This window comes from Muntiacus reevesi, chromosome X, assembly GCF_963930625.1.
Source record: "Muntiacus reevesi chromosome X, mMunRee1.1, whole genome shotgun sequence".
Taxonomy (NCBI): Eukaryota; Metazoa; Chordata; class Mammalia; order Artiodactyla; family Cervidae; genus Muntiacus; species Muntiacus reevesi.
The window spans coordinates 144,956,601-144,984,254 of NC_089271.1; the positions used below are offsets into that span (position 1 = coordinate 144,956,601).

Consider the following 27,654-nt stretch of genomic DNA (forward strand, 5'->3'; position numbering starts at 1 on the left):
GTCTGGAGTACATTAACATAGCTTAAGACAAATATTTCCATAAGAAAAAATGTATTGGTTAACTCAAGGTTTTGAGAATGGTTAGCTTCAGGTGAAACCAGGTGTCATGGCAACACAGCATTTTAAGTGAAACCTCCTTTTAAATTTTTATAGAGAAGGTAAAAAAATATCTCTAGTTTGTTTCTTCCTGCTGCTTAAGAGAGATAAAAATGTCTGGCACTTGTAGCGTATTTCTTCTGTTTGGAGACCCCTGGCCTTCCTGCCTGTTACCCTCTCACTAGCCTAGTGGAGCCTCCAGCTGACAACAACCACAGGTAAGACTCCACATGGAGCAGAAAACCAACCTAAGAGATTAAAATATGGCTATTGTTTTGGTGGTGTTTGTCAAACACAAATGGATATCTGAGCCATACGGTTTTGGTGATTTCTCTTTTTCTACAGTTTATAGCCATTGGATAAGACAGGGATTTGCTGACCTGTGGAGGTTTGGTAGGATTTCATAATTTTGGCTATAGTCTGTGTGTGGATTTATATGTGGGGATAGTTTTTGAACATTTCCTCAATTCCTTTTTGGATTCCCAGGATAAATTTTTATGATGTATGATTTTCATTATACTCTTGGAATTTCAGAATTTTTTCCCAATCCCCTTGCCCAGACAAGGCTTTGCTGCAGCCATGTTTGTGAAGGGAAGAAGAGGGTATTGCTACACACTGCTCCCTGAGATGCATAGAAGGCCGTATCCTCAGAAGATGGCTTTGTGAGTACACAGTCAGAACAAGCAGAGTTTACCCATTTTGAGAAGAGTTTCTCAAAGAAGGTGTCCTGAAACACTTTCTCCTGCTATAAGGATAGACTTGCAAGGAAGCCACTCTTCTTGAGTACACATAGGATGCCTTCACTAGAACACAGAGAGATATGCATTGCAGTCCTGGTCCTTTCAGACTGTCCTGGTACATCAGTGCAGGGTAGATAAATATGTGCAGTTCTGGGGTTCATAAATATGAAACCCACTTGCCTCATGTGAAATCTAAGGCACATTCTGCAATATCAGCTTTATAAGGAACAAAGTTGATATATTTTTCTTATTTTTCATATTTCCTAATTGGTTTAGAGTCAAGATGTGGAAGAGTGTATTTTCAGGGCCTCTTAAAAACTCAACCATTTTGGAGCAAAATCGTTGGAATATTTTGGGAGTCAGTGAGACAGAAAAGAGCAGAAGAGCTGTGGATCTGTTTGTAGACCCACTCCTGAGGGCAGAGCAAACATGTGCTCTATAAGGGCAGCTTGCTTCAAGAGTTTGATGGGAGAGGGCCTCCACTGTGCAACTTGTTTGTTCATCCAACCTCACTAATCAGGGAAGTGATTCTCTAGGTAGAGGAGTGTATAGAGAGGTCACATGGGTTTGGTTCAACCTGTTCCTCTATGGTGAAAGAAAATATCAGAAATGGAGGATAAAAATTCCCCAGGAAAAACCAATGTATGGTTTAAATGACTTAGTTTTCTGCCTATTAAATGTTCTAGGTTTGCCTCCATGAAATCACTCTGAGATTTCTTCATTAACATTTTTCTGTAAGGATCTACATCATTCAGTCACATGACCAGAGACAGTTTATTTCTTTGCAGATGGCTAACTGCTTAGCATGGATTGTGATAGTACACGTTCACCCTCAGACGGAGGCTAACTCATCTCCCAGATCCCCAGGGAACTGGGTCTCCATGTTCCGATAATATGTCCCTGGTGGTGGTTTAGTCACTAAGTCGTGTCCGACTCTTGCGACCCCATTGTCTGTAGCCTGCCTTTGTTCATGGATTTGTCCAAAGGCTCCTTTGTCCATGGATTTCCCATGCTAGAATACTGGAATAGATTTCCATCTCCAGGGGATCTTCCTGACCCAGGAATCGAGACCCTCCACCCCTCCCCTACATTGCAGGCAGATTCTTTTTACCTCTGAGCCAGCTGGGAAGCCCTGTACTGTCTTTTTAAGAAAGTGAAATCGAAGTCTCTCAGTCTGTTCCGATTCTTTGTGAGCCCATTGGACTGTAGCCTGCCAGGTTCCTCTGTCCATGGGATTTCCCAGGCAAGAATACTGGAGTGGGTTGCCATTTTCTTCTCCAGGGGATCTTCCCAACCTAGGGATCGAACCCAGGTCTCCCACAATGTGGGCCGACTCTTTACTGTCTGAGCCACCAGGGAATCCCCTACTGTCTCTTTAATGCAGTTCAGTTAAGTCACTCAGTCTTATCCGATGCTTCCGTACCCCATGGACCGCAGCACGCCAGGCCTCCCTGTCCAGCACCATCTCCCGGAACTTGCTCAAACTCATGTCTCTCGAGTCAGTGATGCCATCCAACCATCTCATCCTCTGTTGTCCCCTTCTCCTCCCGCCTTCAATCTTTCCCAGCATTAGGGTCTTTTCCAGTGAGTCAGTTCTTCCCATTAGGTTGCCAAAGAATTGGAGTTTCAGCTTCAGCATCAGTCCTTACAATGAATATTCAGGACTGATTTCCTTTAGGATTGACTGGTTGGATCTCCTCGCAGCTCAAAAGCATTGATTCTTCGACGCTCAGTTTTTTTTTTTTATAGTCCAACTCTCACATCCATACATGACTACTGAAAAAACCCAAACTAGACGGACAACCGCAACAGTCTCATTATTTTTTTATTTTTTAAACTTTTTAATTTTTTATTCCTTTTTTCCCCAGTTATTTTTATTAGTTGGGGGCTAATTACTTTACAATATTGTAGTGGTTTTTGCCATACATTGACATGAATCAGCCATGGATTTACATGTGTTCCCCATCCTGAACACCCCTCCCATCTCCCTCCCTATCCCAGTCTCTTTAAAGCAAACGCAATTTCTGACCACAAGCACATATTTTGTCCCACCAAACTGGACAGATTTTTGCTAGTTGCTGGGGTCCCGGTCTAGTGGCTCTAATGAGTATGTTTTCTCGGTTGCAGCCTGAAGAGCTGAGGTGTTTTACTTTAAGCTAAAGATAAGGGGGTGCAGGAGGGTGGGAGGGTATTGGTATTTAAGGTGGTGGAGGATCTGCCCGCGCCTGGCGGTAACCGTAGAAACGTGACGTCAGCAAGGCGACCTCGACGACTTTTTAATGGAGACAAAAGCGCCTGGAGAGGAGAGCACTTTTCGCCTTCAGTTGTTTGGAACTGAGGTTGGAGAGTGAGTACCTACGGTAGGCGCTTTACCGCCCTGGGGTGTGGGGAGACAAAGGGATCCACACGCAAGTCGCCGGTCTCCCGCTTTGGGTCTCGGTGCCCCGCTGTCTCGTAGGTAAAGCACAGGGGTCCCGCCCGGCCCCAGTGAGTGCGGTGTCCTGCGCCAGGGGTATCCTGGAGCCACTTTCTTCCTAAATGCAGGAGCGCGGGAGGTGAGACGGGGAGCGACTCTCTGAGCCTCACCTTTCCCCTCTGTAACATGGGGATGAGAATGTTTTCCCCACAGGATCGCTGAGAACGTTCAGTGATAACACATGAGTAAGCCGATGGCCCTCTGGTTATTGCGGGATCATGAACGTCTTTATGAATTCAGGTCACTTTTTATTCCGTTTCCGCTTTGTTGTTAAGGGATAGATGAGAAACGGAGAAGAAAACGTCCGTGGTGGGAAGCTCGTTGTAACATCTGGTTGTTATGATCACTACCCAATGGTTTCATTGTCATTGTCATAACCCAGTGCCTAGAACGATGCCGAGCACACAGTTACACCGGTAAACCATGGTGATTGCCGGATGTGTCTCTCCCTGTGCAGCCCTCATGCTGATGGCCTTGCTCATATCAGGTGTCTGAAGGAGACAGCTTCTGAAGATCAGTGTCCTGGTGACTGATGGAACGTCCACTGCAGGTCAAAGGCCAGCGGTCCTCCAGAGACCCCAACACTTCACATCTTCAGTTGGATATGACGCCTGACTCAAATGAGTTCATATGTATGGTAAAAGTATGTTGTGGGATATCTCTGTAAGGGTCACAAACTAGCCTAAAAGTAGCTACTTTGATCTACATGGGAAAGAGTTGGAAAGTGGGAATACATTTCATCAGCTGCTACATGCTTTTCAGTCACCCTTGAGGCCCATCTGAGAGAAGCCTTTTTTTTCTTTTTTGTGCTGAAAAGCAATTGTTTGTCCAACTGGGAAGGCAGTTGGTCTTTAACATTCATTTGTAGTAAATAGAGTTAAATAAGTAAATATATCTTAGAAATAATAATCAGTGATTCCCTTGTGTCTCTCATATGGGTATGAAATATACAGTAGTTAGGACTTTCTAATAATTTGACATTGTAATGTAGATTGTTCTCTGCTGCAAATAGGTTTCTTTTCCTTTTATAATAACATTTTTTTAAAAAAACAAACAATTTCCAAGTGCTAGTTTAAAATGTCAGCCATAGAATTTATTATTTAAAAACAAGCACTTTTACTTTAGAGTTTGTCCTGACATGATGATACTCAGCCACATTTCCTGAAATAACCAATTCCTATTAAATATCATTATGATTTCCCTAGGATGTAATATTTTTATTTCTGTACTTCAGAAGAAAATGAACATTTAGTTTACCCTAATACTTGGGTATATTTTATTGCACATGATTATTTTGGTTATATGGAGCATGACCAATTTGATAAGATATAATGTGGATCTGTTAATACTACAAGAGCATAATTGTAAGAATTTTTCACCTGATTAATTTAATTACATCAGAATTATGAATATATAAATATATTTCAAATATTTTATTGAGGTATGGTCAACATGCAATATACTGTGCATATTTAAAGTATATGGTCTAAGTTTTGATATATGTATGCACCTGTGAATCTAATACTACAGTCAAGATAATGAACATATATATCATCTCAAAAAGCTTCCTTGTGCTCTTAGGTAATCAGTCCACCAAGCTCTCCTTTGCTTCTCTCTCTACTTCAACCTATCTCATTCATAGGCTTCCACTGACTTTTGTCACTATAGATTAGCTTTCCTTTTCTATAATGTGGAACTATCCCATTATTTGGATATATAACAATTTGTTCTGTTCATTCACCTGTTAATGGATATTTGGATTGTTTCCAATTTGGGGCTCTTGGAAATAAACCTTCTATGAACATTTGTATATAATTCTTTCCTGGGACATATATTTTCTCTTTCTATGTAAATATTTATAAGAGCAATGGCTGGGTCATATGATAGTTGTAAAATTAACTACCTAAGAAACTGCTAAAATTTTTCCCTGAGTAGTCAGAGCATTTTCCATTGCCACCAGCAGTGCGTATGAGATATGAGAGTTCCAGCCTCCACAACCTTGCCAGTATTTGGTATGGTCATTCTTTTTAATTTTGGATTGGACCTTCACAGAGGGGTGTAGTGATTTCTCATAGTTTTCATTTCTATTTTCCTAATGACTAATGATGATGAGCATCTTTTCATGTGCTTGACATGTGTTTGACACATGTCATGTGTTTGACAAGTGTATATCTTAGGTGAAGTATCTGTTCAAATCTTTTGTCCACTTATTTATTGAAGTGTCTGTTTTCTACTGACCTCTGTGAGATTTTTAATTCTAAATAGCAGATCTGTGAATTACAAATACTTCTCTCATTCGCTCAATGGCTTGTCTTTTTATTCTCTCAACAGTGTTCTTAGAAGAACATAAGTTTTAGTTTTGTGGAAATTTAGTGCATCAATTCGTTCATGTATGGTTTTGAATTTGCTTTTGATGTCATTTATAAGAAATCTTTACGAAACCTAAGGTCACAAGAATTTTCTACTGTAATTTTTCTAGAGTTTTAAAATAGTTTTAGCTTTTATGTTTACATCAGTCATTCTTTTTGAGTTAACTTTTGTATGTAGTGCATTATATGGATCAAAGTTCACACTCAGATACTCAGTCATGTCCATCTCTTTGCGACCCCAATGGACTGTAGCCTTCCAGGCTCCTCTGTTCATGGGATTTTCCAGGCAAGAATATGGAGTGGGGTGGTATTTTCTCCTTCAGGGAATCTTCCCTATACAGGGATCTATCCCACGTCTCTTGTATCTCCTGCATTGGCACGTGGATTCTTCACCACTAGTGCCACCTGGAAAGCCCCATCTATCACAGTTTATGTGCATATGGCTATCTACTTGTCCCAGTACCATTTGTTGAAAAGACTCCTTTTTCTGCTGAATTGCCTTTGTAGCTTTGTTGAAAATCAGTTGCCCATATATATGTGGGTCTATTTCTAGAATTTTAATTTCGTTCCTTTGATATACATTCCTACCTTCATCCCAATACCACAGTGCCTTGATGACTATAGATTTGAGTTTTGAAATAAGATAGTGCTTATCCTCCAGCTTTTTTCTTTTCAAAGTTGCTTTTTGTAGACTAAGCCCTTTGCATTTCAATGACTTTTTAGAATAATCAATTTCTTAAAAAAAATGAACACGTTAATTTTTATTGGGATTGCAAGGAATCTATACATCAGTTTGGGAAGAATAGACATCTTCACAATACCGAGTCCTCTGACCCAAGAAGATGACATATCCCTTGCTTTATTTACGCCTGCTTTAATTTTCTCAGCAATGTTTTATAGTGTTCAGAGTTTAGAACTTGCACATTTGTGGACACAGATGTACAATATAGGTTATCTTTATGTAGTTCATACTTTTCGATGATATTGTCATGGGAATATTTTTTTATTATAATTTCCAGGTATTTTCACTGAACGTGTCAGTAGCTGACTATTGCTGGGAAATCTTTGTGGTTGAAAGCACAGGTTACACTAGGATGGAAAAGATACTTGATTTTTAATACCTATATTAGTCAGAGTTCTCAAAGAGAACCAATGGGATGTATATATAGAGAGATTTATTTTAAGGAAGTGACATTAGTTTGTGGAGTCTGATGGGGGAAGCCGACAGACTGGAAACTCAGGAAAGAGTTTTAGTTGGAGTCTGGAGGTAGTCCGCTGGTGAGTCATGAGGAGCTGATGTTGTAGATGAAGTCCAAAGGAGGGAATTTCCTGGAAGTCCAGGTTTAGGACTCTGCACTTTCACTGCTGAGGACCAGTTGGGGAATCTGTCTAAGCTTCTTCCTAGCTCCTGATGGCAATATTTGCATTTCTTGACTTGGCACTGTAGAACTCTAACCTCTGCTTGCATCATCACATGATGTTATCCCTGTTCTTCTGTCTTTATGTGGCACCAGTCACATTGTTTTAGGGACAACCCTACTCCAGTATGACCTCATCTTAACTAACTACATCTGCAGCAGCCATAGTTCCAAGTAAGGTTATGTTCAGGGGCACTGGGAATTAAGACTTCAACATATCTTTTTGGGGTGACATTTCAATCCATCACATTCACTGAAACTAGTTTCTGGGGATGCAACACAGTGAATAAGAAAGGGCAGTATCCCTAGAGCTTTTACTCTAGTTTGAGAAACTGGCAATAAGCAGGGAAACAAATCAATAAGCTGGGCTATTTTGTATGGGAATAAATGCTTGCAACAAAATAAAATTCATTAGTAGAAAATTACAGGGACAGGGATTGTTGTAGACACAGTTGTCAGTGAAGCTCTTTCTTAGGACATGATATTCGAGTTGAGTTCAAATGACAAGCTTTATTACAGACAAATGGAAACTTCGTAAAAATATCAAAACTTGCGTGTCCTTATGAAAATTCTACCATTTATTGAGCTGATATTGTGTGCCTCATGCCATTCTAAGTATTTGCATGTATCAATTAATTCTCAAAGCAACAACCCATGAGGTAAAGACAGTTCTTAAAGGAGAAAACTGAGGCCCAGAGAGGTTCTTTCATTCTCCCATATTACAGAGAGAGCCAGCTATCCCAAGCTTTTTGCAGTTGAATTTTTTTAAATTATGTTATTCCTCACCATTTGTAGAAACCAAAACACAAGGCAATATTTTTTACTTTGAACTTCTTTCTTCTATGATCACTTCTGCATAAATTGGTGTTTTGCAGATGAGGCACTTGAGTGACTATGAGGTGAAGTAAAAGTGTTCAAATTCATACCATTATTTTTTTTTTTCAAATTCATACCATTTTATAAGTGGTAGAATGGTGGTTTGGACCTGGTCTGTCTCTGGAGCCCACACTCCTCACCATTATACTTAGGAAGAAGAAAGAGACATTTGTTGAACTATGTCAGCCCCTGTTAGGTGTTGTCAGGTGAAAACTATGCTTTGGTAGGCATTTTTGCATATACAGAGTATTTATTTAACAAAAATGTGAAGATAATGATTGTAAAAATTAGAAGATAATATTCATCACAGTTTCTATGCATTAGACAATTTGGTATTTTCCATCTTTCTCCTTTTTGCTGTTCTTATAGATACGTGGTAGCAGCTCATTGTGGTTTTAAGCTTAATTTCCCTGAAATCTTGATCTCTTTTCATCCAAATGTCCTTTTTAAAGTCTCTATTTATTTACTTAACAGACTGGATCTTATTCCTGTGGAATCTGCATTCTGGATTATGCTGATTATGTCTCTATTGTGCTGTTGGTTCTACTGGCTCATCCTATTTCCTTTAAATTGGTAATTACTGTACATATAGAGGCTTGCTCAGATTCAGATTTGTGGAAAGAGTACCTGAGATGTGGTGGTGTACTTCCTATAGCCCTATATCAGGAGCCTCTTCATTTCTGTCCTTCTTCCTCTGTCCTTGAGACTGATCAGTGGGTCCAGGTGTTGTCTGATCCATCTATTATGACATTTCCCATCTGCCTTTTACTCATGTTTTCTTAGCCTCTTAAGATGAAGACCTCGATCTATATTTCATTAATGGTTGCAAATGGTAATATTTTAATTCTATAATTTCTTTTCCATGTATTAGCTGGAATTCTTCTATAAGACAAACTTCCTCTCATCAACTATGAGGTTACACTGATATCTGGTTGACACAGAAGAGAGGAATTAATGCTTAATTCTTTTGCAATATTTCTACTCTTTAAGATGGTGAGTTTTTTCTGTGGGATCCTCCAAAGGTGAAAATTGAGTTGGTTTTTTTTCTTTTAGAGTGTCATCATACGCTCTAGATGTTTATATACTTGATGTTTTAATCCATTGCAGGTATTAACATTTTTGATGTTCAAATTGTTCTATTTTTGAACTGTGGGAGCCTTTTGGTTGGCTTCTGAGTCTTTAGGGTGGCTGTTGTCTCCTTGACATGTGTTATAGAATGAGAGTTTGGTTCAGACTCATCTGCTGCAATTCCCACTTAGTCCTGGAATCAGCCTTTTCTCCAAAGAATGCTGGTTCCTTTTAGTGTGAAATGTGTCTAATTCAATCTGATCAAGTAGAGTTGCTCTTTGCTACTGGGTTGGTCATTGTTTCTTGTCCTTTTTAGTACCTGGAGTCAGTAATTATGTATTGTATTTTTAATGAGAATATATATCATCTTCCATCCTGAGCTGCTGCTCTGTCATCTTATAGGTAATCACTTTTATAAATTTGAGTTTTAACTTTCAATTTTAAAAAATATAATCAATTACAATATATATATTTATTTCTCCCCACATTGTAAGGTGGATTCTTAACCACTGGACCACCAGGGAAGTCCATAACTCAAATTTAATAAAGAGATGTGATGTAGATTCAAGAGTAAGCAGGAAATGAAAACTACCTATATGTCCTTTCATTCTCTTTATACACATATGATGGAGAAGGAAATGGCAGTCCACTCCAGTTTTCTTGCCTGGAGCATTCCATGAACAGAGGAGCCAGTGGACTACAGTCCATAGGGTTGCATAGAGTCAGACATGACTAAGCAACTATCACTCACACACTCACATACACACTACGAATTCTTTAAAGGGCATTGGGATCATACAACAGTTAATTTTTATAATCTTCTTTAAAGGAAACTTTTTGTTTCTATTTCTAAAAATTGTCTCTTCTTTGGAAAAAATAACCCATGGAAAATGAAGAGAGATGCCTCTAAGTAGATGTCTGTGACCATATAGTGGGTCATCTAGGAAATGGCATATTGATACCTACCTCACAGATCTGTTGTCAGGAATAATGAACAAACTGATAGAAGATATCAGTTTTTCAATATTGTAAAAGTTCAACAAATATATGTATAATTTCTCCTGTGTTCTCTCCCAAGAAAAGAGATGACTTAAATAAGAAGAGCTCATAGAAATCATTTGGATTTGAAGGAGCAGAAAGGAAATGTATATGTTATGAATGTTATGCCATGTATATTCTCTTTCAGAGCTTCTATAGCTTCTAAAATGGACACACCCATTTTCTCAATTTCTGTGCTGAAGGAGGCACTAAGGGAATCAGCAGATACTATTTTTAGTCACTTTTTATCTGCAATTGTTCAAAGTCTTAGAGTTGCCAGGTCTCAGCTAGCTCTAAATAGTGTCTCAGTACCTCCTGAATATGAAACTTCTCTTGTCTTTCATTCACACTGTTGCTCAGCTAGACCTCTACGTCCAGAACCTAGGTGAAAGATGACATGATCGCAGGTAGTCCTCCTGTGTTCAGACTAACCCTCAGATCCCTCAGTTGGCTTGAGCATGTATCCCATTTTGAATTTTTTTGAAGTGCTGGACTTTTGTATATTTTCCTTTGCCTTTCTTAGTTTTAGTTGCATAAAGAAGGTACTTTTTTCCTTTTCTTTCCTTTTCTTTATTTTTTCCTTTTTTCTAGTGATGAGGTTGCAATTTTATTTTTTAATATTTATTTGTTTATTTGGCTGTGTTGGGTCTGAGATGTGGCATGTGGGATCTTTACTGTGTCATGTGGGCTCTTCATTGCGGCTTCTCTCTAGTTGTGGCCTGCAAGCTTAGTTGCCCCCACGGCATGTGGGATCTTAGTTTCCTGACCACGGATCAAACCCACATCCTCTGCATTGGAAGGTGGATTCTTAACCAGTGGGTCATCGGGAAAGTCCCAGGAAGGTACTTTAAAGTTTATTTCATTCTCACATGTTGATTGTGCCTGGGAACTTTGTCTGATTGAAACTGTGACTAAACTTTCCCCTTGAATCCTTCTGTTTAAGCATTCTCCCCTCGGGTTGCTGTGGGACTGGGCAATATCATGCAAACCCTCATGTTTTCCTTTCCCTTGAAGCTCACTCCTTGGCTAACTGGTGGTTAAAACCATGGCTTGCTCTTAGCTCAAGGGGCTTTAATTGTGAGAGTACAGAAGGACGCATCTTGTGAGGCTGCTTTTATCTCACAACCTTTACTAAAATCCTGGGAAGTGTAGATGTCATTGGACTGCTGCATATAAGCTTTATTTGAGAGACATGATTGCCATTCCTTTAGGCATGTCTAATTCTCTTGACATTGCCCACTGGGAATGTCATGTGGTAGATTAAAAAATTAGTTCTGAGACCACTTGTTACCTAATTCCTTTTGCTTAGGGGTTCCCCATTTTGACACCGACCCACTTTCCTATGGGAAGGGCTAGGGATATTTATTCTTACTATATTTTGCACTTCCAAAACCAAGCACTTTGTTGTAGATAAAACTGGGTAGACAACGCACGAAGGGAAAAAAAGTCATTAAAATTCTTAAAGGTCTATTTCTTATGGATAAGAACTGTCTACATTTGACTACATTTTTTTTCAGAAATTGTACTATGCCAGTATAATTATGCATTTTTTAAGAATAGCAATGATGTAAAATCCTTATGATTTTATAAGCTACTTTTTTATGATAAACACCATAGGTCAGTTCAAGTCAATCAGTATAAGCTCACAGAATAATAAAAATGATCCTGTAATTTCTAATGATTCATTTAGGTATGATAATAATGGTAAGAATTGTACATATTTATTCCTGACCTCTTCACTACCTAACTGTTGTGCATGTTCAACCTACACTTAGTCTTTTCCTCCTCACCACAGCCTAGGAGGAGATACTGTTCCCCGACTTTGTTTTTTCTTTTTTTTGGCTGCACCATGGGGCATGAGGTATCCTTAGTTCCCAGACCAGGGATGAAACCTGCAAAATATGGAGTCTTCACCACTGAACCACTAGGGAAGCCCGTGTTGTTGGACTTTAACCATCAGGGAAGTGAGGCACAGTGAGGGTAGGGCTAGCCGGTCCCAAGACCAAGATGTGAACAGATTCTGTGTGGTCTCTGAGCCCCACATGTAACCAGTACACACAACTGCTTCTCAGCTGATAAGACCCTCAGCCTCACTGTTCATCAGGGCACAGCAAAACTAATCAAACTGAGGTACAACACTTTTCCCCCACTTAAATAGGTAGGAATTTAAAATATTGATAGTAAGTAGTATGATTTGGAATTTGGGGAATTGTGTCCTGTTATAGTGTGGAATGGGCTCCCCAACATCTTCTTATCCCTTCCTGTGCCTCGGGGATGGTCCTGTTCTAAATTTATGGTTCTCTTGTAGGCAGAGCAAAGATTGCTTGTGTTCCTCAGTGATTTTATTATTCTCTGTATTTACAAGAGTAACACAGGTTTATAGGTTAAAAAATGGAACATATAGACAGAAATAAAATAAAAATACCCTAAATATAGCACTCAAAGATAATCCTTGCTAATGTTTTCATCTGGGTTATATGGGTCCCAAAGCTTTCTTATATGGGAATATGTGTATTCATGCATGTACAGATGCATTCATATGCTCTGTACAAAAGGTAAGACCTCATTTTAGATTTCTAATCTGCTTATATCACTGTAGTGGGTTGAATTATATTCCACAACAAGATATGTCCAAGCCTTAACCCATACCTGTGATTGCAACCATATTTAGAAGTATGGTCTGAGCATATATAATTGAGATGAGTTCATACTGAATTTAGGGTGGTCCCTAAAACCAATGACTGGTGTACTTATAAGAGAAAGGAGAGAAAAAAAAAAAAAGAAAGGAGAGGGTGATTTCACACACAAGGAAGAAGGCCATGTAAAGAAAGATGGAGGCAAAGACTGGAGTCTGCTACTCTAGTATGGCCCTGTCAATACCCTACTTTTGGACTCTGGTCTCCAGAAGTGAGAGAGGGAAAAAGTTCTGTTGTTTTAAACCATGAATTTCATGTTTTCTTTTTTATTGCCAGTTCAGAAAAGTATAAAGTTAATGTGCAGGAGCCATGTCATCTCAGATTTAACCATTGACTTTCCCCATATTTTCCTCTTATTTCCAGTTCAGAGTTAGTGAGTAAGCGCTAATGGAATAGTATAGGTTTCAAGCTCAACATATATTACTGATTAGTGTATGAATGAGTGATACAAAGAAATGGTAGTATTAGGAAACTAATACACTCAGTAAAAACATCCCTTAAATGTCACTGAATATGAATAAAAATCAGTGTAAACCCTATTTTTCACAACTGCCAGGATAGTAGTATCAATAAAAATAGAGAAAACAAAATACAAAATTGGCTAAAATTGTATTTGTGCCAAGTCCTTTTTATGTATCATATGCCAAGTCCTATTCATATATCAGTTCTTCAGTGCTCACAGCACCTCTTTGAGGTAGATACAATTGCTTATACTCATTTTATAGATTAAAAAACTGTGGAACAGAAAAATAAGAATTTGGCCCAGGACTGCACAGTTAAGCAGCAGGTCATCTTGGGTTTGAACCCAGCACCTCCTGCTCCAGAGCCTGGGAAACTGTTGAAGATTTGATATTAAGCAATAGGAGCAATGTGTACAAACATGCATATTTTATATGGTTATTAAAAGAACTTTCAAGATGTTAACATATTTATACAAAATATCTGAACCTAGAGACAAAAAGGAGATTTGTGACCTTGGTGAGAGCACATTCATTGCAATTATGGGGACAAAAACTATAGTGCGGTAAGGTAAGGGGTCGGTAGGAAGAGAAACATATTAAAAACCAAATGCAAAGATGCTTTCTGGAACTTTGATGTTGAAGGGTGGGGGAGAAAGGGGAAAAGAGAGAGAAAGAGGCCTGTGATTGTATGGGGATGAGCAGTACAAACAGGGATTAAAAAAATATTTTTTCACTTCTTAAAAGTACAAAGTTAATTTGCTGGAGCCATGTCACCTCAGAGCAACCACTGACTTTTCTCATATTTTCCTCTTATTTCCTCTTTAGAGTTAATGTTTTGTTAGTTCAGTTCAGTCACTTAGTCCTGTCTGACTCTTTGTGACCCCATGGACTACAGCATGCCAGGCTTCCATGTTCATTACCAGCTCCCAGAACATGCTCAAACTCATGTCCTTCAAGTCAGTGATGCCATCCAGTCATCTCATCCTCTGTTGTCCCCTTCTCCTCCTGCCTTCAATCTTTCCGAGCATCAGGGTCTTTTCCAATGAGTCAGTTCTTTGCATCAGGTGGCCAAAGTATTGGAGTTTCAGCAACAGTCCTTCCAATGAATATTCAGGACTGATTTCCTGTAGGATTGACTGGTTTGATCTCCTTGCAGTCCAAGGGACTCTCTCAAGAGTTTTCTCCAACACCACAGATCAAAAGCATCAATTCTTTGGCACTCAGTTTTCTTCATAGTCCAACTCTCATATCCATATAAGACTACTGGGAAAACCATAGCTTTGACTACATGGACACTTGTCGGCAAAGTAATGTCTCTGTCTAGTTTGGTCATAGATTTTCTTCCAAGGAGCAGGTGTCTTTTGATTTCATGGCTGCAGTCACCATCTGCAGTGATTTTGGAGCCCAAGAAAATAGTCTGTCACTGTTTCCATTGTTTACCCATCTGTTTGCCATGAAGTGGTGGGACCAGATGCCATTATCTTCATTTTTTGAGTGTTGAGTTTTAAGCCAGCTTTTTCACTCTCCTCTTTCACTTTCATCAATAGGCTCTTCAGTTCCTCTTCACTTTCTGCCATAAGGGTGGTGTCATCTGAATCTCTGAGGTTATTGATATTTTTCCCTGCAATCTTGATTCCAGCTTGTGCTTCATCCAGCCAGGCATTTCGCATAATTTGCACTCTGTGTATATATTAAATAAGCAGGGTGACAGTATACAACCTTGATGTTCTCCTTTCCTGATTTGGAAACAGTCTGTTGTTCCATGTCCAGTTCTAACTGTTACTTCTTGACTTGCATACAGGTTTCTCAGGAGGCAGGTCAGGTGGTCTGGTATTCCCATCTCTTTAAGAATTTCCCACAGTTTGTTGTGATCCACACAGTCGAAGACTTTGGCGTAGTCAATAAAGCAGAAGTTGATGTTTTTCTGGAACTCTTGCTTTTTCTATGATCCAACGGATGTTAACAATTTGATCTCTGGTTCCTCTGCCTTTTCTAATTCCAGCTTGAACATCTGGAAGTTCACAGTTCATGTACTGTTGAAGGCTGGCTTGGAGAATTTTGAGCATTACTTTGCTAGCATGTGAGATAAGTGCAACTGTGTGGTAGTTTGAACATTCTTTGGCATTGCCTTTCTTTGGGATTGCAGTGAACTGACCCTTTCCAATCCTGTAGCCACTGCTATGTTTTCCCAATTTGCTGGCATATTGAGTGCAGCACTTTAACAGCATCATCTTTTAGGATATGAAATAGCTCAACTGAAATTCCATCACCTCCACTAGCTTTGTTTGTAGTGATGCTTCCTAAGGCCCACTCGACTTCACATTCCAGGATGTCTGGCTCTAGGTGAGTGATTACACCATCGTGATTATCTGGGTCATGAAGATCTTTTTTGTATAGTTCTTCTGCATATTCTTGCCACCTCTTCTTAATATCGTCTGCTTCTGTTAGGTCCATGCCATTTCTGTCCTTTATTGTGTCCATCTTTGCATGAAATGTTCCCTTTGTATCTCTAATTTTCTTGAAGATATCTCAAGTCTCTCACATTCTATTGTTTTCCTCTATTTCTTTGCATTGATCACTGAGGAAGGCTACCTTATCTCGTCTTGGTATTCTTTGGAACTTTGGAAGGCAGCGATGCTCACCACTATACCACCAACACTTCTTTGGAACTTTGCATTCAAATGGGAATATCTTTCCTTTTCTCCTTTGCTTTTCACTTCTCTTCTTTTCTCAGCTATTCGTAAGGCCTCCTCAGACAATGATTTTGCCTTTTTGCATTTCTTATTCTTGGGGATGGTCTTGATCACTGCCTCCTGTATAATGTCACGAACCTCCATCCATAGTTCTTCAGGCACTCTGTCTATCAGATCTAATCCCTTTAATCTATTTTTCACTTCCACTGCTTTTTTTGACTATGCCAAAGCCTTTGAGGGTGTGGATCACTACAAACTGGAAAATTCATAAAGAGATGAGAATACCAGACCACCTTACCTGCCTCCTGAGAAATCTGTATGCAGGTCAAAAAGCAATAGTTAGGACTAGAAATGGAACAACAGACTGTTTCCAAATCGGAAAAGGAGTATGTCAAGGCTGTATATTGTCACCCTTCTTATTTAACTTATGTGCAGAATACATCATGAGAAATGCTGGGCTGGGTGAAGCACAGGCTGGAATCAAGATTGCCAGGAGTTATATCAATAACCTCAGATATGCAGATAACACTACACTTATGGCAGAAAGAGAAGAACTAAAGAGCCTTTTGATGAAAGTGAAAGAGAGTGAAAAGGTTGGTTTAAAACTCAACTAAGATCATAGCATCTGGTCCCATCACTTCATGGCAAATAGATTGGGAAACAGTGGAAATAATGCCAGGTTTAATTTTGGGGGGCTCCAAAGTCACTGCAGATGGTGACTGCAGCCATGAAATTAAAAGATGCTTGCTCCTTGGAAGAAAAGTTATGAGCAACCTAGACAGCATGTTAAAAAGCAGAGATATTACTTTGCTGACAAAGGTCCATCTAGTCAAAAGCTATGGTTTTTCCAGTAGTCATGTATGGATGTAAGAGTTGGTCTACAAAGAAAGCTGAGTGCCAAAGAATTGATGCTTTTGAACTGTGGTGTTGGTGAAGACTCTTGAGAGTCCCTTGGACAGCAAGGAGATCCAACCAGTCCATCCTACAGGAAATCAGTCCTGAATATTCATTGGAAGGACCGAAGCTGAAGCTGAAACTCCAATACTTTAGCCACCTCATTTGAAAAGACCCTGATGCTGGGAAAGATTGAAGGCGGGAGGAGAAGGGGGCAACAGAGGATGAGATGGTTGGATGGCATCACTGACTCAATGGACATGAGTTTGAGTAAACTCCACGAGTTTTTGATGGACAGGGAGGCCTGGCGTGCTGCAGTCCATGGAGTCAAAGAGAGTCCAACACGACTGACTGACTAAATTGTATAATTGTAAGGGATTTGATTTAGGCCATACCTGAATGGTCTAGTGGTTTTCTCTGCTTCAGTTTAAGTCTGAATTTACCAAGGTGATAGAAAGTGTGTTAGAGGGTGTTCTAGTGGGGAGGGAGGTTGGAGGGGGTTCTGGATGGGGAACACATGTACATCCATGGCTGATTCATGTCAATGTATGGCAAAAACCACTACAATATTGTAAAGTAATTAACCTCCAACTAATAAAAAATAAAGGAAAAAAAATTTCAGACTAAAAAAAATAAAGTAGATTTCCTACATTAAAAAAAAAAAAGTGTTCTAGTTTAGGACCTTTTGAAATGGTGTTAGATAGTGTTCTAATTTCAGTCTTTTAAACATGGTTGACCAGTTCTCTCAGCACCGCTTGTTAAAGAGACTGTCTTTTCTCCATTGTATATTTGTGCTTCATTTGTTAAATATTAGGTATCCATAGGTGCATGGGTTTCTCTCTGAGCTTTGTATAGTGTTCTATTGATCTATATTTCTCTCTTTGTACCGGTACCATACTCTCTTGATGACTGTAGCTTTCTAGTATAGTCTGAAGTCAGGAAGGTTGATTACTCTAGTTCGATTCTTCTTTCTCAAGAATCCTTCGGCTATTCAAGTTTTGTTATGTTTCCATATGAATTGTGAAATTATTTGTTCTAGTTCTGTGAAGAATACCATTGGTAGCTTGATAGGGATTGCATTCAATCTATAGATTGCTTTGGGTAATATACTCATTTTAACTTTATTGATTTTTTAATGCATGAATATGGTATATTTTTACATCTATTTGTGTCATCTTTGATTTTTTTCATCAGTGTTTTCTATTTTTCTACATATAGCTCTTTTGTTTTTTTAGGTAAATTTATTCCAAAGTGTTTTATTTGTTTCATTGCAATGGTGAATGGAATTGTTTCCTTAATTTCTCTTTCTGTTTTTCATTGTTAGTGTATATAAATGCAAAGGATTTTTGTGTATTAATTTTATATCCTTCAAATTTACTATATTCATTGATTAGCTCTAGTAATTTTCCGGTGGTATCTTTAGGGTTTTCTATGTAGAAGATCATGTCATCTGCAAACAGTGAGAATTTTACTTCTTTTTCAATCTGTATTCCTTTTATTTCTTTTTCTTCTCTGACTGCTGTGGCTAGGACTTCCAAAACCATGTTGAACAGTAGTGGTGAGAGTTGGCACCTTTGTCTCTCCCCTGATTTTAGAGGAAATGCTTTCAATTTTTTGCCATTGAGAATAATATTTGCTGTGGGTTTGTCATATATGGCTTTTATTATGTTGAGGTATGTTCTTTCTGTGCCTGCTTTCTGGTGAGTATCTTTCAATTTATTAATATGGTATATCACATTGATTGATTTGTGAATAAGTAAGAATCTTTGCATCCCTGGGATAAAGCCCACTTGGTCATGATATATGATTTTTGTAATATGTTGTTGGATTCTGTTTGCTAGAATTTTGTCGAGGATTTTTGCATCTATATCCATCAGTGATATTACCCAGTAGTTTTTTTTTTTCTTTTTTTTTTTTTTTTGGTGGCACATTTGTCTGGTTGTGATATTACGGTGATGATGGCCTAATAGAAGTTTACCTTCCTCTGCAATTTTCTGGAAGAGTTTGAGTAGCATAGGTGTTAGCTCTTCTCTAAAATTTTGGTAGAATTCACCTGTGAAGCCATCTGGCCCTGGGCTTTTGTTTGTTGGAAGATTTTTTATTACAGTTTTGATTTCTGTGCTTGTGATGGGTCTGTTAAGGTTTTCTGTTTCTTCCTGGTTCAGTATTGAAAGGGTACACTTTTCTAAGAATTTGTCCATTTTTTCCAAGTTGTCCATTTTATTGGCATATAATTTACTCATAGTATTCTCTTAAGATCTTTTGTTTTTCTGGGTTTTCTGTTGTGATTTCTCCATTTTGATTTCTAATTTTCTTGATTTGCTTCTTCTCCCCTTTTTTTCTTGATGAGTCTGGTTTTATTTTATTTCATTTTATTTATCTTCTCAAAGAACCACCCTTTAGTTTTGCTGATCTTTGCGCTAGTCTCTTTCATTTCTTTTTCATTCATTTCTGCTCTCATATTTATGATTTCTTTCCTTCTACTAACCTTGGGGTTCTTCTGCTCTTCTTTTTCTCATTGCTTTAGGTGTAAATTTAGGTTGTTCATTTGATGTTTCTCTTGTTTCTTGAGGTAGGCTTGTATAGCTATGAACCTCCCTCTTAGCACTGCTTTTACTGAATCCCATAGGTTTTGTATTGTCGTGTTTTCCTTTTCACTTGTTTCAATGCTTATTTTGATTTACTTTTTGGTTTCTTTCATGATCTGTTGGTTATTCAGGAGGGTGTTATTTACCCTCCATATATTTGTGTTTTTTATAGTGTTTTTCCTGTAGTTGACATCTAATGTTACCTCATTGTTATCAGAAAAGATGCTTGAAATGATTTCAAGTTTTAAAAATTTGCCAAGGATTTGCCCCTGCTATCATTGTGTTACTGTTAATTTTCCCTTTCATACTTGTGAGCATTTGACTTACATATTAAGGTGCTCCTATGTTGGCTGCATATATATTTATAATTGTTATATCTTCTTCAATTGATCCTTTGGTCATTATGTAGTGTCCTTCTTTGTCTCTTATTACAGTCTTCATTTTAAAGTCTATTTTATCTGATATGAGTGTTGCTACTCCTGCTTTCTTTTGGTCTCTATTTGCATGAAATATGTTTTTCCAGCCCTTCACTTTCAGTCTGTATGTGTCCCTAGGTTTCAGGTGGGTCTCTTGTAGGCAGTATACATAGGGGTCTTATTTTTGTATCCATCTGGCCAGTCTTTGTCTTTTAATTGGAGCATTTAACCCAGTTACATTTAAGGTAATTATTGATAAGTATGATCCCATTACCATTTACTTTATTGTTTGAGTTCGTTTTTATAAACCTTTTCTGTGTTTCCTGTCTAGAGAACATCCTTTAGCATTTGTTGAAGAGCTGGTTTGGTGGTGCTGAATTCTCTAAGCTTTTGCTTGTCTGTAAAGTTTTTGATTTCTCCTTCATATTTGAATAGGATAGTTGCTGGGTAGAGGAATCTTGGTTGTAGGTTTTTCTCTTTCATCGCTTAAGTATGTCCTGCCATTTTCTTCTGGCCTGAAGAGTTACTGTTGAAAGATTAGCTGTTATCCTTATGGGGATCCCCTTGTGTGTTATTTGTTGCCTTTCCCTTACTGGTTTTAATATTTGCTGTTTGTGTTTGATCTTTGTTAGTTTGATTAATATGTGTCTTGGGGTGTTTCACCTTGGGTTTATCCTGTTTGGGACTCTCTGGGTTTCTCGGACTTGGGTAGCTATTTCCTTCCCCATTTTAGGGAAGTTTTCAACTATTATCTCCTCAAATATTTTCTCATGCCCTTTCATCTTCTTCTTATGGGATGCCTATGATTTGAATGTTGGGGCATTTAATGTTGTCCCAGAGGTCTCTGAGGTTGTCCTCATGTCTTTTAATTCTTTTTTTCTTTTTTCCTCTCTGCTTCATTTATTTCTACCATTCTGTCTTCCACCTCACTTATCCTCTCTTCTACCTCAGTTATTCTACTGTTGGTTTCCTCCAGAGTACTTTAAATCTCAGTTATTGCATTGTGTATTATTGATTGACTCTTCTTTTTTCCTTCTAGGTGTTTGTTAAACATTTCTTCTATCTTCTCAACCCTTGTCTCTAGTCTATTTTTCCGTAACTCCATTTTGTTTTCAAGATTTTAAATCATCTTTACTGTCATTCTGAATTCTTTTTCAGGTAGACTCCCTATCTCCTCCTCTTTGGTTTGGTTTGGTGGTTTTATTAATCATGTTCCTTCACCTGCTGAATATTTCTCTGCCTTTTCATTTTGTTTAAATTGCTGTGTTTGGGGTGCCCTTTCTGCAGGATGGAAGTTCATGGTCCTATTAATTGTGGAGACTGCTATCTGCGGGTGGGGTTGGACCAGTGGCTTGTCAAGGTTTCCTGGTTTCGGGAAGTTGTGTTCTGTGTTCTGGTGGGTAGAGCTGGATCTTTTCTCTCTGGAGTGCAATGAAGAGTCCAGGAGTGAGTTTTGGGGTTTCTATGGGCTAGGCATAGCTTTGGGCAGCCAATCTTTTAATGTTCAGTGTTATGTTCCTGTTTTGCTGGAGAATTAGCATGGTGCATCTTGCAGTGGAACTTGTTGACTCTTGAGTGGAACTTGGTTTCAGTGTAGATATGGAGACTTCTGGGTGAGCTCTTGTCTTAACTTTCACAACCAGATACATCCACAACTGTGCATTGTTTCCACTTTGTCTCATGCTCTTCTTTCCTTCTGGAACTATTTCTCTGCTCTTCTCCAGTAGTATATTGGACACCTGCCGACCTGGGGAGTTCATCTTTATTTTCTTAGGTCTTCGATCTACATTTCATGATTCGCGGCATGCTTTACTTTTATTTTTAATATATTTAAATATGTTTAAATATAAATTAATATTTAAGTATACTCCACTTTGAGTTGTTTTTTTCTGTTAGTTGTGAGGTATGTGTTAGAGTCCATTTTTTTAGTTATGCATGTCCAGTTGTTTTGTTTTTTTTTTTCTTTTGCAATATACGTTTCTTGAAATTTTCTTCATAGACAATAATGTCATCCACAAAGATGAAAGAAATTTTTTTACATTACAATTTGTATGTCTTTTATTTCTCTTCTTTTTACTTTGCCTTCTTGTACCAAATAAGATTTCCATTATGAAAATGGAACTTATGAAACTGGGGAGTTCATCTTTCAGTGTCATATCTTTTTACCTTTTCATAGTGTTCATGGGGTTCTCAAGGCAAGAATACTGAAGTGGTTTGCATTCCCTTCTCCAGTGGATCACGTTTTGTCAGAACTTTCCACCATGACCCATCTGTCTTAGATGGCCCTACACAGCATGGCTCATAGTTTCATTGAGTTAGACAAGACTGTGATCCATGTGATTAGTTTGGTTAGTTTTCTGTGACTGTGGTTTTCATTCTATCTGCCCTCTGATGGATGAGATAAGAGGCTTGCAGAAGCTTCCTGATGGGAGGACTGGCTGTGGGGAAAACTGGGTCTTGCTTTGGTGGGTGGGGCCATGTGCAGTAAATCCTTAATCCAACTTTCTGTTGATGGGCTGTGTTCCCTTCCTGTAGTTTGGCCTGAGGCCCAACTATGGTAGGGGTAATTGGGATAATGGTGATGTCCTTTCAAAAGGACTTATGCCAACACTCTGTGGCTCTCAGGACTGTTGTAGTCAGTCTGTTTATTAGGGCTTCTTTAATTTCTCTCAGCAAGGTTCTGCAGATTCAGATTACAGGTCATACACATCTATGGACATAGGTGTGCTACATAGATTATCTCTATATATTCATACTTTATGATGCTATTATTGATAGCATTTTTAAAAATTGGGATAATAGTGCTTTATAATGTGTTAGTTTCTGCTGTAGAAAGAAGTGTATCAGTTATCCATATATCTCCTTCTTAGATCTCCCCCACATACATCTGGGCCACCACAAATCACCAAGCTGAGCTCCATGTGCTATACAGCAGGTTCCTACTAGCTATCTGTTTTTCACATGGTAATGTGTATATGTCAGTCCCAATCTCACAATTCATCCCACCCCTGTTTCCCCCTCCCCATATCCACATTTTCATTCTCTATGCATGCCTGTTCATGCCCTGCAAATAGGTTCATCAGTACCACTTTTCTTGATTCTACATGTATACTTTAATGTACCATATTTGATTTTCTCTTTCTAAATTACTTGACTCTGTATGACAAACTGTAGTTCTATCTGCATCTCTACAAATGATTCAACTTTGTTACTTTACATGGCTGAGTAATATTCCATTGTATATATGTAGCACACTATCTTTATCCATTCATCCGTTGATGGATATTTATTTTTTTTTCTTTTTTTTTCATTGATGAATATTTAAATTGCTTCCATGAATGACACTGTTTATTTGATACAAATCCCAGATATATTTTCACTGAACTGTCAGTAACCAGATGTTGCTGGGAAATCTTTTGGGTAGAAAGCACCACAGAATAGAATAGAAAAGACTCTTGATTTAGGTTCCCAGAGAGACAAAAACAATAGGATGTATTTTGAGGAATTGACTAATGAGATTGAATTGGCTTGGTGAGTCCAAAGTCTAATGTAGGAGGCAAACAGACTGGAGGCTCAGGAGAGAGTTATAGTTGGAGTCTGAAGGCATCCTCTGGCAAGTCACAAAGAGCCTATGTTGTAGGTGAAGTTCAAAGGCAGTCTCCTGGCAGAATTCCTTCTTGTTTGTTCAGAGAAGGTCAGCCTTTTGGTCTATCCATGCCTTCAACTGATTGGATGATGCCCATCCACATTATGGAGGGCTAAGTGCTTTACCCAAATTGTACCTATTTAAATGTGATTCTCATTCAAAAACACTCTCACAGAAACATCTAGAATAATGTTTGATCAAATATCTGGGCATTGTGGTCCCAGCAAGTTGATACATAAAATTACCATCACAGTATTCATTTGCCTAGATGCTCATATCAGCTTTTAGATGTCATTGGCAATATACCAAAACAAAGGACAAAAATATCATACAGACATTTCTACAGGTTATCTCCAGAAAATCATTCACTGAAATGAAATAGTTTTATAGCTTTAACGTTTGTGTGGTTAGGATTGAATTGTGGAGTTATCTTCATTATCCTCAAACAAATCTACCTTGATGAATTCCTGGGTTCTTGGGTGGTAAGAAAAAGTGGGAGAGAGCATTATGAATGTGGGTATCCATGTATGTAGGTGGGGATGTGTGTGTGTGTGTTTGTGTGTATTGGTGAAGTTGTAAGGAATATTTGTGTCAGGAATATTTGAGGTTAATTCCTGTGTGTTATGTTAGTCCTGCTCAGTTTCTAGCACATATTAGGAAATGTATCAAGATCGTTGCTATTTGTTTTATCACAGATTTCCTTGGCCAGCATGGTTACCATGGTGACTCAGTGATTGCTGTGGGATTTATTACAGACTGAAATCCATTTGTGATTCTTATCTGAATCTGTTATGACTATTTTAGTTGTTAAGTGCTGCTTTTATAATTTTGTCATTTCTTCTAGATTTATTGATGTTAATTGACATTCAGATGTTGGGTTGAGCTTTCCCTTCTCCCCTATCATTTATTTATTTATTCATGTATTTCTTTTATTAGTAAGACTCATAGATTCTTATTTTTTCAAAGGTTTTCCATCTGACAGAATTATTTATTTTTATGATCAAACTGTCACAGAATTGGCCTGCCAGCTCTACAAAGTTGCCTCTCTGTCCATTTTGTGCCTTCCTAGGATTCTCTGAACATGTGCTTTGCTCTCTGAGCCTGAGTATATGCCAGTCTGTGGAAAGGAAGTGATGATGTCCATTTCAAGGCATTACTTTGAGCATATGAAGAGGAAATGAAGATAACCAACATGGTATGGTATCTAGTAACCTTTCAGCAATGTTAGTTCCCATTCCAACATTACCTCCTTGATTCTGTCAACGTGATGCCTCTGACATTTCCATAATAGCATGTCTACTGGAGAGAATACTTAGACTTATAATGTAAGCAGGGATAAGGGCACATGTCCATGATGTGAGAGCCTCAGTGTCACTGCTGTGTGTGGAGGGGGCTGTGTGATGGAGCTGGGGAAGAGGAAAAGCTTCATTGCACCGCTTCCAGGGAAATGAGAGGGGGCAGGCAAGCAGATCCTGAGGCCCTTCCCCTGCATTTCATGTGCTTTCCTTTCCTCTCATTTTCCTCTCTATTCCATGTGTTTATCTCCTTACTCTTCCTTCCTTACAGTGGAACATTAGAGAAGGTATGGACTCTGAGCCTCAGAAACAAGATCCAGTAGAGAAGAACCAAGTGTGATATTGAGTCTACTAGACATTTTCCTGGAGCAAAAGAAGAGAGGTGAATCACTCTTGCCTTTTCCTCCTGAGGGAGAAGCTGCAAGTTGAACTTGGCTAACTGTGTGATTAAACCAGTGAACCTGGTTTCAGTTCAGGGGGCTTTATTTGGAGGGGACAGAAAGAAGCATGTTGTGAAATTGGCTTTCATCTCTTGACTTCACTAAAATTCTGGGAATTGGCAAGATCGTCTGAATGCTGACTGGAAGGCTTATTTGAGAGACAGGCTTGCCCCTCCCCTAAGCCTCTGTCTTGTCCCTGAAGTTGCCCAGTTGGGACTGTCATGTGGTAGATTCATTCACCTTGGACCATGCTGTTACCTCATTCCCTTGGCTTAGGGATGTTCCTCATTTTGCTGCTGACCAGTTTCCTTTGGGAAGGGCTAAAAATACTATTTTTTTCACTACCAAAAAACCAAGACCCTTTTGTTATAAATAAAAAATGGGAAATATAGGAGAGGAAAAAAAGTTAGAGACTCTTACAGTGGATAAGCACTGTTATCATTTGAATACATTTTTCGAAATTTTATTATGCAAGTGGCAAGTGTTTTGTTTTTTAACTTAAGTACAGTTCATTTACAGTATGTGAAATAACTCAGAGAAAGACAAATATTAGATCATGCCGATTATATGTGGAGTTTTAAAAATAATATGGGAGAGAAGAGGGTAGGATGAATTGAGAAAGTAGCATTGACATATATATATATACTATCAGGTATAAGCCAAATAACTAGTGGGAAGCTCCTATATAACACAGAGAGCCCAGCCTGGTGCTCTGTGAGGACCTAGAAGGGTGAGATGGGTGGGAGGGAGGCTCAAGAAGGAGAGGCTATATGTATAATTATAGCTGATTCACATTGTTGTACAGCAGAAACCAGCACAACATTGTAAAACAATTATCCTTCAAGTAAAATATAAAATGAATACAAATGAAAACTATAAAATACTTTTACTATAAATATACTGTGAAGGTTAGTCTATGCCAATCAGTACAAATGCACATAATAATAAAAATGGCAGTGGTATCATTAATAGTCAATTTGTATATCATAATAGTGATAAGAATACTTAATATTATTGCTGATTTCCCCTCTGCCTATGCTACTGTAAGTGCTAAACCTGTACTTGCTCATTTAGTCCTCACCACAACCCACGAGGAAGAGTTACTGTTGCCCGAATTTAAACATCAAGGAAGTGAGACAGAGTGAGGGCAGGGCTCGCCAGTCACAAGACTAAGATGTGAACAGATTCTGGGTGGCTGCTGAGACCCACATCTAACCAGTGCACACTACTCCTCATCTGATAAGACCTGCAAAGCATAATCAACCAAACTGATGTACAGTTGTTTTTCCCACTTCAATACACAGGAATTTAAAATAGTGACAGTGGCCACTATAGCTTGGAATTGGGTGGAATGTGTCCTGTTATAATCTAGAAAGGTTCCCCGATATCTCATCTCCCTTCCTGTGCCTCAAGGGCATTCCCATTCCAAAGGCTTTCCTATGTTTGGGCTAAGAACCCTCTTGCTTCCCTCCCATTTTGTTTTGTTTTTATATAGGTACAAAAGCAATTGGTATTCATTTTAGGTAAAGATGGATGACATAGAAGAGAGGGGAAAAAAGCATTACCCCAAAACATACCACCCAATTAAACTGTATTTTCCTCTATATTATATTCCTCCAGAATTTTCTAATGCAGATGTTAATCTTTTTAACAACCTAACAATCGATAGTTATTTAATTTTAATAGTTTGCTATTTATTTGGCTGCACTGGGTCTTAGTTGCAATACATAGGATCTTTGATCTTCATTGCAGCATGTGGGACCTTTAGTTCTGGCATGGGAACTCTTAGTTGTGGCATGTACGATCTAGTTCCCTGACCAGGGGTGAAATCTGGGCACCCTGTATTGGCAGCATGGAGTCTTAGCCACTGGACAGCAGGGAATTCCCCATAGATATTTATATATTTGTGTGCTTAGAGTTAGTTGCTCAGTTGTGTCTGACTCTGAGATCCCATGGACAGTAGCCCACCAGGCTCCTCTGTCTATGGAATTCTCCAGGCAAGAATACTGGAGTGGGTTTCCATTCCCTTCTCCAGGGGATCTTCCTGACCCAGGGTTGAACCCAGGTCTCCTGCACTGCAGGCAGATTCTTTAGCAACTGAGTCACCAGGGGAGCCCCCATTTATGTGTGTATTTGTATATTTATCTACAATGGATAAGATCTCATCTACATGTACTTTGGGAACCTGCATACCTCATTGAAGTTGGTTAAGTGGGTCCCCCGAAAAGATGTGTCCAATCTTAACACCCTCATACAAGTTGATGTGACCTTAATAAGAAATAATCTTGAGAGATTTGATTCAGTTAAGGATTGAAAGTGAAAAGTGAAGTGGCTCAGTCATGTTCAACTCTTTGCGACCCTGTGGATTGTAGCCCACGGAACTTTCCAGGCAAGAGTACTGGAGTGGGTTGCCATTTCCTTCTCCAGGGGATCTTCCTGACCCA

The 27,654-nt window shown here is 38.7% G+C and overlaps 1 long non-coding RNA gene across 1 annotated transcript in view; it reads left to right on the top strand.

Annotated features, from left to right (window-relative positions):
* Positions 1–3,075: 3,075 nt before the first annotated feature.
* LOC136153256 (uncharacterized) overlaps positions 3,076–27,654 on the top strand; it is a 35,299-nt gene continuing 10,720 nt past the window's right edge. Inside the window, exons 1-4 of the long non-coding RNA XR_010660378.1 lie at positions 3,076–3,196; positions 3,770–3,955; positions 24,545–24,670; positions 25,042–25,152. This is a non-coding gene — a long non-coding RNA (uncharacterized lncRNA). The remainder of the gene's footprint in view (positions 3,197–3,769; positions 3,956–24,544; positions 24,671–25,041; positions 25,153–27,654) is intronic.